A 15,764-nucleotide genomic window follows, 5' to 3' on the forward strand; every position below is an offset into this window, starting at 1 on the left:
CTCGAGTTCCTTTTATGCTTTTCGGTGCAAATTATTTCCGCAACATTTATTCGACAATTAAAATGTTTCCCGTGGAATATGGGGGAGAGTACTCAAAAATGATATAGCACCTTTTCATATTCAGTGGTCGTAAGATTTTAATTGCGTGCGCCTGGCGCCTGTTTCAGTCACAAATTTTGTACATATTTGATTACCATGGCCAAGACAAATGCCTCGCACTTGGTGGTATCTATGGGTACATAACCTCAAACCAACTGAGGCTACCCATCCAAGGCTCAGGCTCGTATTAGGCCCAAGGACACACAATTTCTAGCACGTGCGCAAATTATCCGAAGGCAAACGTTTGAATAATATAACAGCTGCAAAACAGACGCAAAAACAATGACAATGCCGCACCTCAAACTTGGGGCGCAGTTTCCGCCTCCGCCTCGGTCTTATCCATTTTCAGGTCCTTCCAGACTAAACTCATTAATTATAGGAATGCTCTGCCAGTGCTGGCCATGAATACGACATTGTATTTATAATCAACTTTACCAATGATGCTCATCAACATTCAGCATGTTTTATGCGTGCGTTTCGATTGTTGAGCCTTAAGTTTGGATTAATGTTGGGCTATGTGGCTCAGCGTAATGATTATTGCAATAGTTTTCTCATTAATCAACACTGGAAAGAATTCACAGACTTTCAGTTGCACTTCATATTGAAATATATAGAAATATATATGCTGAAGTATATACATAATTTAATGTGTTGTAAACTTCAGTGTTGTAAAGTTAATTTAGCCAAACGGAAGCTGGTGTTGCAAAATAGAGTAAAGCTTCATTTTTAAATTATGGCAACACATGAAAAACTCACACTAACGAAATTAAGTGTTGAAATATATAGTAAAGATATCTTTAATTGATGTAGCAATACTTTTTGAGCATTTGTTGACTATTCGAAAACATTTCCTACCTCGATTGAGTTTGATATTTTATTAAACATTTAGAAAGTATTATTATGCACACGAACTGCCCTTCCACGTCAATCTTGTGCACTAACAATATCTCGAATTTGATTTATCGTATGTGTTCGAGTGACATTTACACGATTTTGCCGTGTCGTCTGCAAATGTTGCCTTAACAGGCAATCTTAAATCATTTGTCCCCAGTATTGGCACTGAAAAGCATTAATCAAAATAAATCTATTAGCCAGCTAATATGGCAATGGAACCGACTACAAAACGTGCCAGACTAAGTTGTCAGGCAAAGGGCACACACACATACTCTGTGACTTAATGCCTGGCGCTGATATATATGAATGATATTATAAGGCGACCAGTATGGAGTCTAAAATGCAATTAAACACAATTAGCTTAATCTTAAAAAAGACTATATTTTGTATTATCGTATTTATAGGAATTGATATTCTAGGCAAAGGGCACACTTACTTCATGAGCTACTGCCCGGCACTGATATATATAAATTATCTATGGAGTCTAATCTTCGGCTTAAAGCAATTATTTAAATCTTAAAACAGACTTTTCCTTGTAATAAAACAAATATTTGAGCGGTACTTGAAATATTCAAGAGTGCAACTAACATTAGAACTGAAATGACAGAGAATATAGAGAATTTTTCTGAAGTTTACTATATCCTAATATAACGTACATGAGCTGAAAGTATATTTAAATTTGTCATGTTTACATTTCATATTTATATGGAAATACAATTTTCGGTGTTCCTGATTTTGCAAAAATACAAATCCGTTCAGGCTTAGCCTGTTTTTTTTGGCATAGCTAAAAGAAAAAAATATGAAATTCAGGCTCGCCCGGGCTTGATAATTAACAGATCTGCGAGTGTGTTAAAACGCTCCGATTTAAATATTATTCCAAATAAAATTATTCCTAGAACGTCTTTGGCTTAATTGAATATCATTTATTATAGTTAAATCTATCGACAAGGGCATTTGAGCGTCGTTGAAGCTAGCTCTACATTTGATATTCAATATAGTATGTACGAGTATTTGCTGTCATTTAAATGTCTATGTACACGAATATCCTGCTGTAGGGATTGGCTGTCGTGAGTCGGAAATTAAAGCAGTCAACGGGGCTCAGACTGACTCGCATTCCACAGGCCATTCTATTGGCCCTTCCAGCTGGTTGACAGCAACTGCTGCCGGCTGCCCTGCTGCCATCTGATGATGTTTTTGGCTCAAAGGCATTTTAATGATTTTAATTAACTGCATGTTTGCCAGTAATTACAACGGCAACAATGCAATTATGAGTCTAGTTTGAGCTATAAACAACTGTCTTTGGCTCGGGCATAGGAGCTGCACAAGGCTTTTGGCTTTTGTCTCCTAGTTGGCTCCGTGACGCACACACACACATACACACACACACACACACACACACACACACACACACACACACACACACACATGCACACACATATGAACATACACATATACACCTTTGTTGACACAATAATTACATGCACTGAGCGTCCCCCTGCCACAGTGCCTGCAGTGCACAGCAGGACTGGAGCGTAAAAGCTTCAAACATCCGATAGACAGGAGGAGCGGGGGACCATGGTGGGTGTGGGGGATTTGTCTACGCTTAGTTCATTGCATTGGAGGCCGTTTGCTGTTGACAGTTTCAACCCACGTTGTGCGATTGATGTGGCACATTGGGTTGAATCATAATTAACACGACAACAAATGCAGCCAATATGTGAGCATTTTTTATACAACTTCGCTTATAAAATAAAAATATTAAAGTAAATAAATTCAAAGATCGCTATAAAATGAGCATTTTCATATAGTAAATGAGAATTTTCATACATTTCAAACATTTAATTCCTAATTTTTAATATATTTATGAAATTTTAATCGCAATTGAATTTATAGATATTTTTATGAAATTAATTTGGGTATTTCTTAAAAATTTGTGTATAGAAATCTATTAATTTGAATAGAAATCTTACAAAAAGTTAATTTATTTCTTGTAAAAGTAGGACCTGCGCAATTAACACATTTTAGATTTTATATTCTACATGATTCTGGGATATGTATAATATCAGATGATTTGGTAGATAGCGTGTTAATAGTTAAAGTTTTGATTATGAATATGATTTACAATGTTATCTCAAGTTATTTCTTTTTAAATGTTGTGTTTTAATATTTTTACAATTCTTGCTCCACTGTGCCACTGTGGCACAGGCACTTATTACTAATACGACATGTGGCACACTCGCACACTCAAAGCTGAAACATGTGTAATTATGCCCAACAACAATGTGGCCGTCCTTGAGTGTCATTGATGCTAGAATGGAACAAAAAAAAAAAGGACTTGTTGCATTTGTGACGGCTATGCGACAATGGGCGTGGCATATCAAGACAGCTGTTGTCCGGACTGACCCCCACACCCTTGACTTTGGTTTTATGTATGTGCGCTGACCGTAAATATCAAGTAATTTTCTGCAATTTTTCTGCACTGTCAATTGATTTATGGCTTGTTGCTGCCAGTCACCAGTCACCAGCCCTCCAAACCCCCACCCGCCCCTCCACGCTTCAGCTTTTGTTGGCAGACAAAAAGAAAAGCCAAGTAATCGTTGGGCTTCTAAGATATTGCGCCCATTGCCAGCGTCTGTCAAGTGCTACCCCACCACATTGTATGTAAAATGTGTCGCCATTGTCATTGCCGCTGACCGCCCACAGTTTGCATTGGCATTTGGCTAAAAGCTGGCTGAGCCATCCCCCCACTCCTCAGGGGGACCACCCGCTTGGGTGTGACCGTTTTACAAGAAAATTCGTTTAGCCAAATTCCATTACAATTTTTTGTTTGTTCGCATTTTTTGTTAAATAAAAAGCGAATGAAATGTGTAATATTCGGATGCGTGTTTCTGATGCCGCCTCATGGCGCGCGTTTAATAAGGCGTTGCGCATACGCCACGTGGCGCACAGCAGATTTCATCTTCGTTTAATTGGATCACAGGAATGTCCACAGCAGTGCCTCTGATGGAGGCTCTGCTATGTCAGTTGCGAGCATTTTAATTTGCTTTCCTTCTCCCTTTCTATCTCTCTCTCTCTCTGTCTCTCGCTTTCTTTTATTTATGCAAATTGCATAATTCAATTGCCTTGTAATTGCCCAGGCATTTAATTAGTCCGTTGTGCGGCGACAGTTCTGCAAGGACACGGACAAGTTGGCCTATAGATTTCTTGCCCACGGTTGCGCAATGCAATTTTCATGACGCAAAAACCGTAGCTAATATATTGAATAAAATACTATGTTTAAGACGGTGAAATTGATTTTCTGATTAATTAATTTCTTTCACTTAAATAAGTCCGCATAGGTTTGTGCTTGAAATTGTTTTCTTTTTTCTATAATCGAATCAATTTCACAAAAAACCGGGCCGAGCCTTATCTAAATATGACTTTTTAATTTAAAGAATAAAAGGAATGTCTTTGTATATCATTGTAGAGTGTATTTGACCCCATAACATATATTGATGCTATTCTAGATTAGCATCAACAGTCGGGTTGATATAGCCATGTCCGTCCGTCCGTCCGTCTGCCTGTCTGTATGTCTCTTCGTCTGATTATACTTACCTTATATAATCTTTTATCTTACCCAAATGCGGCATTAATAAGTTTCACTATGCTGCCTATACATAATATATGCAAAATCCTATTAACATCTGACAACTATATAAGATAACTGCCATCGGCACAACCGGTCGAAAAGTAGGTTCTGGAAACCTTTTTTACATACAGATAATATTTTCATACTCTGCATTTCTTAGTTTCACTATAATCCTCATATATATGCGAAATCTTATCAACATCGCCATTATATGGCTGCTAAAAGATCGCTTGAATAGTAGGGGGTTATATGGCTTTACTTTTCGTTTAGCCCTTTTTTAACAATGGGATAAATTTGCTTATAAGTTTGTTTCATTCAAACTACAGATGGTTGTTATCATAATTATTTCATGAAACTTATTTTATTTTATAACAATACTTTTTTGCTTTACAATAAATGTTACTTTGCTTATTTCTATGTCACATGCCGTCATACCAAAGTTCATGAGCTTAAATACTTTCTATGTTTTATGTTTTATGTAAAACTAATTAGCAAAAGTTCTAATACTTTAAATTATTAAATATTATAATTGTAGTCTATACAGACTATATATCTTATAGATGCAGCATATATATATAATTTATTAACTCAAAAAAGTCCTTACCCGACTTTAAAGGGCACTTCGATGCCCAGTAACATTCCACAAGGTTAAACGGTCAGTTTGGGTATGCCAGGGCAGTCATACGTAAGGATAATTTATATATTTAAAGATTATCCTTTTATCCGTATATATTATATGTTTTTATTATACTGTTACTGGCTGCCGCATGTTGTCTGCTGGCACTGCAACAAATTGTGGGCTCAACGCCACTAACAAGCAGCAGGGTCGTAATTTGAAACCGTGGCGCTCACCGCAGAATCACATGCAACCAGAAGCCGCAGGACGCGTCGTGTTGACCTTTTCGCCTGTGGCCTGCAACTAGGCGCAGCAACCGCACGCAGCAGCATTAAAATGCAGCACGTGTGTGTGCATGTGTGAGTGTGTGTGTGCATGTGTGTGCGTGTGTATTCGAGGCAACTGGAGGCGACTCCAAGCAATTGCCCTATGCATTTTTCATTTTTATTCTGACTGCTGCAGCGCTTCACTTAATTTATGAACCAAAGAACTGCACCTTCGAGATTTAACGGGCGTGTGCTATTGAGAAATGGGCGTGGCATTTGCCGCTTACCAGTTGGCAATCAAATTAAGTCGCTTTTTGAAGTCAATGCTCAAGTTAATCGCATTTACGGCAATCAAATATAAACACACTCCCAAAAAACGCTCAAAACATGCGCCTGCATGCGAAAATTTAATCGCACAGTGGTTGACAAAGGCAAATTATACGGTCAGAATTGAGTGTAAATTTTCGAAAAAAAACTCCGTGCTGCGTTTTTATAAGGTTCATAACGATAAATTTTAATTATATATTTTTATATATTTATTGATGCATATATTTTTAATATTTTTTAAGGTAAGCGCTGGGATATCGCTTTGAAAGGCTTCTTAAAATAATTATAAATGGAAGGAAATACTTACTATATGTATTTTTGCGGGTAAGTCCTCGAACTTCTGCATTATGATTGAGTTTTTTCATTTATTTTTAACACCATGAGAAAGTTATTATTCACTTTAATTTGACGTCATTTTTCTACACTGTCGTCAAATATTTAAAATTAAAATTGCGATTTGGAACACTGTCAATAAATTCGTTAATTTTTGCTTATCATAAAATGCAAGGATATTTTATCTTTATAAAAAAGATATAAAATAGAAGTCCGCATTTTTGGCCACTGTCAATTGTGAGCTAAATGGAAAAGCATTTTCCATTAACGCATTACTGAGCTGTGTGCTGTGTGCTCCATTTTCCATGTGACTTGGGCTTATTTCCTCGCTTTCCTCTTGTGCTCGTCAATAATGTATGCAAATCCAATTTTGCGCTCCATAAGCTTTATTAGATGCCAAAGTTGTCACAAGACTCCAACTACCTTCGGAATCTCATGATAAACCTACTGACTAGTTGATTGACTGACTGACTGACTGACTGATTGATTGTCTGTTATTTGGCTCAGGTCGGTATTTAGTATCTTGTGTAATTCTATTTTTTTGCAGTCAATCTCTCGATTGACCAGGTGGCTCAACAAAGTGCCTTTGGTCAGCCACAAATAAACAGCAGCAATCTCATGAGTCCCAGCACGTTTGCGACATTATGAGTTATTGCCAGAGTTGCCACAGTCATATAAAAATTATTTTTGTTATGGTTAACATGGCGCGCGAGTTACGTTTACGAGCTTCGATATTTGAGTTGTCTTAGCGAAGGTTCAATTCAAGAATTATCAAATGGCAAAGAAGTTCTGTGAATCAACTCTGACAGATCTGACTTAAGGTTGTAATTAAACGATAGTATCAATAGTTAAAGATATCGTTAGCATCAATACACATTGACAGTTGAAGCAATTGTCAAATATATGTCAAAATATATGGAGCTTTAGGATCAAGCCTAGAATCCAGTTCAAGGTAAATTATTAAATTGACGCCAGAAATAATATGAATAGTAAAAGTACATTATTATTATCGATAAAAATGATCGATATCAATATACCTCCTACGGTTAGAGTGAAAATTTGATTAATCCCAAATTTTAAATAATTTTATTATTAAAAGTAATTATATAAGAATTTAAAAACTAATTCTAGTGACGTTCATCAGCAAAGCCATGTTTTGCGCAAAATATAATGTTGGAAAATGTTATAAGTGGGAATTTCGGGGTTCGGATAAATGACAAGAAGCTACCAAATTGAATCTGCTTAAATATTCATTGTACATCAACCTAAGAAGAAAGCTTTTCAAATCAATTTAAATCAGACACAAAAGAAAAGACAATTCCGATATTATTGGTATATTATACTGTTCTTGGGCCATCTTAAAATCCCCGCAAATCTGTTTAGCCACGGAATTAACTTTAGTCGTCTTAAAATACAATTTTTCTCTTGCTTTTTTTTCATTTTGCCGTTTTTAGGCTTTTATTTCCCATCTGTTTGAGCTCCAATCCATCATGTGGCTTAGCCCACCTGTCTTTCGATTATATTGGTCTCCATAGGTGCTGGGATATATGTGTATATATACACATATATATATTTATATATATATGTTAGTAGATATATGTTAATTTCATTTAGAGCATTGGCTGCATAATATTTCGCTTTCGTTGTGTGGCGTCTGGGGTAAGCAAGGCAACGTTTCCGTTTTCTCGTGTAGGTGACGGAGACGGAGGCAGATACAGAGGCGACGACTACGTGTCCTGCAGGTAGACAATAAAGAGCAACAATGCCGCACAAATAAGCTTTTGCCACAGCCTTGATGATGATATATATACGAGTGGGTAGTCCTTGGGGTGGTTTGCTGGGGCATTATCAAACGCCTGAGCCTGTGACTGGATATAGCGAGGAAACGTGCCTGTGCGAGCGTCCCGTGGACATTTTCATTTTCAGTTTCAGTTTCAGTGCTCTGCCTTCCATACCCAGTGTCTTTCTCTTCACAGCTGCTGCTGCGCAAAATCCAAACTAATAATGACATTTTGCAAATTATTCCACATCGCACGCTGCTTGACACACTGACACTGAACTGGAGCAGGAAGAGCAGAAGCTGGAGCTGGAACAGAGACAGCAGCTGGAACGGGCAACCAGGCACCAGGCACCAGGCACTAGACACTAGGCACCAGGGACGACAGGTGGAGGCCATGTGGCATGGTGTGAAATTTATTTGCTGCCAGGACTTGTTCGTCCTCGTCACGTTGGCAGTGCCATTGCCACATATGCATACAATTTTAAACCTGCCACAACGTTACAGCGCAAAAACTACAAATATTTACCCGAGCGACTTTCAAATTGCCTTTTTCGAGGGCATCAAGAATGCGCTATGCGGCTTATAGAAAGATATACTTAATCAGCATGAGAAGACGGTCATCTACTACCGTGTGGAGAGAATACATATTAGAGATAAACATTAACATTCAAAGCGCAATATTAAAGTCAAACGACACAGTAAATAGTTAGCAGCATATTATTTATAGCGCAATAATAACAGCTCAGTGCACTATTTTAACCAAATTATGTTAAAAGAACACTGCTAACGGCACTATGTTAAGATGTTTAACACAATGTTTGCAACTTTATTTTCAAATGCGAAAGTTGGTTGTCCCACGTCAATCATTTGGTCAAAAAATCGTTCTACATATTAAATGTTAGGAATATTTTTAGGCAATCAGATTACCTATCTTAAAATTCAGTATGCAACATAAAAATGTTTGTGCAAAGAGAATAAATATTTGACTTAAGCATTAACATTCAAAGCTCAGTGTAAAAGTCAAAAGATGCAGCAGATAGTTACCAGCATATTAAAAACAGTGCAATAATAACAGCTAAATGCATTATGTTAACCAAGCTCTGCTAAAATTACACTGTTAACGGCATGTAAGGAGCCTTATTTAAAAAGGCACAAATGAAGTTCTCCCCCGTTTATTCAATCAATACGGTTATTCAGTTAGTCAATGCAGAAAACCTGTTCTATATATTTAATGACAGGAATGTTATTAAGCCTTAAATTACCTATAGTAACTAGCTCGATAGGGCATATCAAATTCAGTATATTACTAAGAGACTTCACCTTGATGTTTTACTCCTGAGGCTTGGATTTATTGTGCCGTTGATTGCGTAACATTTATTTATGTCAATTAGGCAAGCTTGGCGCAAACTTGAGCTGTCATATACTCAGTTTATACAATTTATTATATTGCAGCTTGCATTTGGTTTGGCCTAACAGCTTATCAGTTGGTTTATGACTGCAACTATAAAAAAAAGTTATGTATTATAACATTGTTTCATTTATTTTGTGACATAAATTGTCCGAGTTTTCTTTTTGGTTTTATTGTGGGTTCTCGTTGTTTTGGGTGTAGCATTTTTCATGCGCTCTGCATAACCCCAATTTGTGGCCTAGGCCTAGGCCTAGGGTTGACATTTGTCAAATAAAATGCAAAAAGGCATTTGTCATGCTTGGGATGAAAAACCTGACTTAATTTATTGATGGGTCGGCAATTTGTTTAAGGGATTCTCTAAGGAAATCTTTTTAGTATGGAATGTGTTTTACATACTTTTTAACTACAACTTATTTTTTTGAGGATTTAATCTAAGCAAATACTTGAATGAAATATAATAAGAAGGTTTATTGGAATGTAAATATTCAATTCAAGTACAACAAAATAAAATTATATCTCGACCCACATTTCAGACAGATTTTCATATCGAGTCCAATTAAATTCCAGAGCTAAGTATTTGCTTAGTGGTAACTGAGCTGCTAAAACTAAATGGAAATTCCACAGCAGTTGCTAAGTTGCAACAACCACAGCACTTGTTGACGCAACACAATCACACCCCTTCCCCGCCCATTCGTGGCACCCCCTCTTGGTTAACTGCACGGCGCAAAGAGCAACAGCGCCCTGGCTAGCTCTTTATTTTAATTTAGCTGCTTCAACTAATGGATTTGGGGCTTACGTAACTTCAACACTTCGCCCCAGTTACGCCCACTTTTTTTCTCTTTGTACAGCAAAGACTTAATTTGCATTTACACAATGCTGCATATATGTATTTAAGTATATATACACTTATGTATGTGTTGTAGTATATTGTATAGAGTTTGCGCTAACTATTGTTGTACGTGACTGAGACGCTTGCCTATATATAAATATTAAGTATACGCAGTGCAGCACACATTGCTGTATGTGAATGGGTGTAGGGAAGAATGAGAGTAGTGTTAAGTGTGTGTGTAGTGTGTTTAGTGTGTGTGCGTGTTTAAATTACAAAACGTACAACGCGAAGCAAAGTCTCTAATGACCACTTTGAGGGTTTAAAATGCGCGACAGGCATTGGCCACATAAATAACATTTGTGCGGGGTTGGGCGCAGCGTGGCCAGGATAAAATTAACTTATTCATTAGCAAATGGCAACCTGGGGGCCTGCTCTATACATACGTATGTCTCGGAATATACAATGTTCCAGCTGTGTTTTAATTAAAAAACATTCTCACATTGCAAGGTGCCAAATGGCTGGCAAATTGCATAAACGATAAATACCACCCAGTCCCCAAACTCTGACAGCCATTTTGATGAGCCAACCGACTTAGTTTGTTATTCTCTACACATATATAAAAATGTATATATAAGTATATGTTTACCGTTAGTTCTGTTTGGCATCTCGCCCTGGCGTTATTGTTCTGGCGGACCGAATGCAAAAAAAGTTTAATTAAGTTTTCAAGTTTATTTTTAACATTTTCTCATTGTTTGCATGCGTTGCCTTACTAAAAGCAAAAATAACAACAACAATTCCACAACAACAATTCAGAATTTTGACAGCTGGCTGTAATTTATGACGGCATTTAGTTGCAGATTTTTGACATGCTGCAGTGAGCGCCATCAAAAATATTCCATGTGGCTTAAACCAAAACTTTTACAGCGTGATATATGACGGGCATTTAAAACAATGAACAGGCCCACACAATGGCTAACAAAGAGCTTCTGTTATAATAATAGCAAAATATTTGAAATGGTTTTCGTAAAAATTTAGTATCTTGTAACAAAAGAAAATATATGGAGATAATTACAATTGAAAGTTTACAAATAATTTTGTTATCTAAACTTATTATTTCTTTAATACTTTTAACTTTATTATTATTATTATTATTATTATCATTATCATTATCATTATCATTATCATTATCATTATCATTATCATTATCATTATCATTATCATTATCATTATCATTATCATTATCATTATCATTATCATTATCATTAACATTAACATTAACATTAACATTATCATTATCATTATCATTATCATTATCATAATCATTATCATTATCATTATCATTATCATTATCATTATCATTATCATTATCATTATCATTATCATTATCATTATCATTATCATTACCATTATCATTATCATTGTCATTATCATTATCATTATCATTATCATTATCATTATCATTATCATTATCATTATCATTATCATTATCATTATCATTATCATTATCATTATCATTATCATTATCATTATCATTATCATTATCATTATCATTATCATTATCATTATCATTATCATTATCATTATCATTATCATTATCATTATCATTATCATTATCATTATCATTATCATTATCATTATCATTATCATTATCATTATCATTATCATTATCATTATCATTATCATTATCATTATCATTATCATTATCATTATCATTATCATTATCATTATCATTATCATTATCATTATCATTATCATTATCATTATCATTGTATTGCCGTTGCCATTGTCATTGTCAGTGTCATTGTCAGTAACATTGTCATTGTCATTGTCATTGCCATTACTATTATCATTGATTTTAAAAAAATTTCCAACTTATATTATTTTTAGATCATCCATTCTTAAGAAATATATTTTGATAAATAACTTAACAGATTATGGCAATTTGCATTTTCTGCTTCTCTAGTTACCCATTTATCATCACTAAAATGCAATTTCTTAAATCTCCAGCGAATGCGACGAAAACGGCAATCGCTATTTAAAGTGCAATTTGCGCACAGGAATTGACAATTTTCTTCTGTGAAATTTCTTTGACAAGGAAGAGCATAGCCAGAAAAATGAAAAACCAGTTCGCTTTTATACAGGAGAGACAAATCCGCTTACAATGTGCAAACAGGGGTATTTGGTGGCATTCCTAAAAGCGCATTTGACACATTTTCCTAAAATCGCATAAGATTTTTTAAGCAATCTAATGCAGACGCCAATAGAGTCCTATTATGGGGAAATATAGAAGATCCGAAATTAAAAGGCCGAGTTGAGTTGTATGCATTGTCTGAAAGGCACTTTTATTGGTTTTTAGTTTTTGTCCAGTTGGCAGTCGAAATTGAACACCTTCTTCGAAGGCAGGCGGGACACAAATATGTCGCACACGTTGCGCGTCAGGACCTTTCGTTCGGTAGAATTCAGTGAAGTGCGAAATGTTCACGCTGCGATTTGCATGTCCACATAAAAGTTGTGAGATGTGGAATAAGTTTGGAAGGGGGAATAGGTCTGGTTCGTGTTGGCGCCGCACATAAATGCAAATGCTAATGGGTTGTCGGTGCAAAGGAGGAGGCGGGGCGTCTCGCTTAGGAGCAGTGGAGCAGAAATTGTGGCATACATTTAGGCGCCGCCGCATGCAAATGTTTGACGTTGAGCGATAATAAAAGCAAATCCGGGCGCACAAAGTAAAAAATAATAAAACGAATGCAAAAAGATATTTTAGTCTTTCTTTATTTCTCTTGCTCGGGTGTATTTTTGCTTTATTTTTTAGCTCATTCCTTATATTTTTTATGCGTTTCATTTAGCATATTTCTTTTGCTTGTTCGATTTTTATCGCAACGTCTGTGACGATATTTGAAATTGTTGCGCAAATATTTGCGCTTTTATGTGCAGTTTCCAAGTGAAGGCATCACCTCCACTTACCCTCGCACCATCCACATTTACCCCCCAGCAAATCTGCGTACACTTCTTTTCAAACCATATATACCCTTTTGTTAGTAAAGGGTAACATAGCGCTGTGTAAATGTTAGATTGAGATCCAAGCAGATTTCACTAAATCCATTGGGTATTCTATGTGTTAGCAGAAATAACTTTTACAAAAATAAAATTTATAAAAATGTTCAAGCGTTCAAGAGGTAACTTTGACCTTATAAAGTGTATGCATAGACAGCTTATATACCCTACAAAATACAAGAAATGCACGATCGAGGCGAAAAGACTGCCTTTGACATTGGATCTGTATATATTGGGGCCGTCCTGGGGTCTTTTTATAGTTGGAATTTCTTTTTATATGTTATTATCGTTAACCCTATAAAAATAAAGTTAAGCTTAGAATCTTTCCACTAATAAACGCTTAAAAAAAGTTCACCAAATGTGATTTTACATAAATACAGGGTATCTCTAAGCGCGTTCTATTACTTGCTTTAATCTTGCTTTTTATGCATGCAGATTTTGTAAGCGTATTTTTTTTATGATTTACTTGCGCTTTGTGTTTGTCTTCTCATTCGTATTGGTATTTGTATTTGTATTTGTATTTGCGCTTGCATTGGTGTAGGGTATACGTATTGGTATTGGTATAGGGTATACGTATTGGTATTGGTATAGGGTATATGTATTAGTATTGGTATAGAGTGTGGCAAAGGTAAATTGGATTGAGAAATTGAAATCGCATTCACAGCGTTGCAAAAGCGAAAGGGAAAAAGAACCAGAAACTGTTTAACAGTTCGCCAGCAATTGAAATTTTCTTGTCTTATTTGTCCTATTGATTTTATATATATATATATATATATATATATATATATATATACTAAATAGAGCGTGCATCTGAGTGTGTATGTGTGTGGGCGTATTTTTCTGTCTGTCTAACAGATGTAGCAGATAATCAAGCCAAAGTTACATTCAAGCCATAAAGTTTAATGAGTTTACCCAAAGGCAATGCTGAAAAGCTGTCTGAAACAGTTCACAAAAATGGCTTAAGCAGGTGCAGGTTGACCCTAGATATAATCAGATAATAGATTGGAAAAGAAAAGATTATATCTTGAAGTTGAAGTGGATGTTCTTTGTTTGCTTGCCACTAAAAAGTCCATTTGTTTTGAAAGAAACCCAGCAAAAAAAAACTGGCTTAAAAAAAAATGTCTAGTATTTAGTTTAACCTATGGGCAACACCCTTTTAGTGGCAACCTTGACAAGTCAGTTGAATGCAGCTTTTCATAGAAAATCGTAACTTTTCACACTTATATCTTTGCTGCTTTCTCCTCGTTATCTCATGTCATAAAGCCATTAAATTAAATATCTGCCATTCTGAAGTTATTCACTTAGCGTCCTTTTCAAGCTGTCCATGAATAATTCAGTTGCCGCCCGGTAGCGGCTAATTAACTTCGTCAGATGTGTCCAATTTGCAGCTGCTTTTTAACAAATTACAACTTTCATGGGCCCAGGGTTCTCCTGACTAATTTATGCGCCCACTGCAACATAACAGGCTTCACAAACAACAGTTTAGCGAAAAGTTAATGCCCTTTGTTTTAGGGCAGAATATTGTATACACATTATATTAACTTAACAATATTTATAGACTAATCGAAAATGGTTATACCAATACAAATAGAGGTCGCAATTGTCTCTTATGTCTTTTTTGTGAGGGTATTAGAAGTCACAGTTCGCACAGGCTAACGCTAACGTCTAACGCGTCTCAAATGTCCACTTTGTTAGGGTATTAGAAGAAAGTTGTGTAAAAATGTTCGTTTCACTTTAATTAATTATGACGTCATCGAGTTCTGTTTTTCATTTATTTTTTTGCCCACGAGGTGGCCAATTAGGTAAAGCTGTCGCATGGCATGCGACGTCATTGTGTTTGACAATTTTCAAATAACATGGAAAATGTTTTTGCGCTGACTTTGATGAATTTCCCAACATTTCGGGCACCATTTAACCCCAGCTCATTTGTGACTAATCGTTCTGTATGGAATACAACGGCAAATAAAGAGCAATATGGATATGTAGATTTGAAAGTGGGTTTTCCCCAATGCAGTCCAAATGCCTGCAATCAATTTGGGAATGTCAGCTTGGTGGGCGGGATATCAGTCTAAAATTGGTATGAATGTTTTAGCAAACAGTTGGGAGAATGCTCAACAATAACATAAAATACATGTCGGCACGAAATTATACAAAAAAAAATTACTTTTGCTCCTAGAGCGAAAATTCTTTTGTCGGAAACTTCTATTAGGCGGACAGCCCTTTGGTCGGCAGTTTTCAGTATAAAGCAGGCCACACCCATTGCTCCTTTCATAGGCGGAGTCTTCTTGTCAGCGAACAAACATTTTCCGACGGACGACAATAAATTTTTCACTGTAGTTTAAATCGAACTGGAACTAAATTTGTTGACAAACACAGTGAAGTGTCGCGATCAAATCATTTAGCGTTAATCTATGATAATCTATCTCTTCTTTTTATCCCTTTCTGTTTCAATTACTGAGCAGTGAGGAGAGCATACTGGAGCTCAAGCCAGAGCAGGCTATCCCACAGCGGTAGGCTTAGCCCAGAAATCTAG

This window comes from Drosophila novamexicana, unplaced genomic scaffold (genome assembly GCF_003285875.2).
Source record: "Drosophila novamexicana strain 15010-1031.04,08,12 unplaced genomic scaffold, DnovRS2.1 tig00000121-arrow-pilon, whole genome shotgun sequence".
Lineage (NCBI taxonomy): Eukaryota > Metazoa > Arthropoda > Insecta > Diptera > Drosophilidae > Drosophila > Drosophila novamexicana.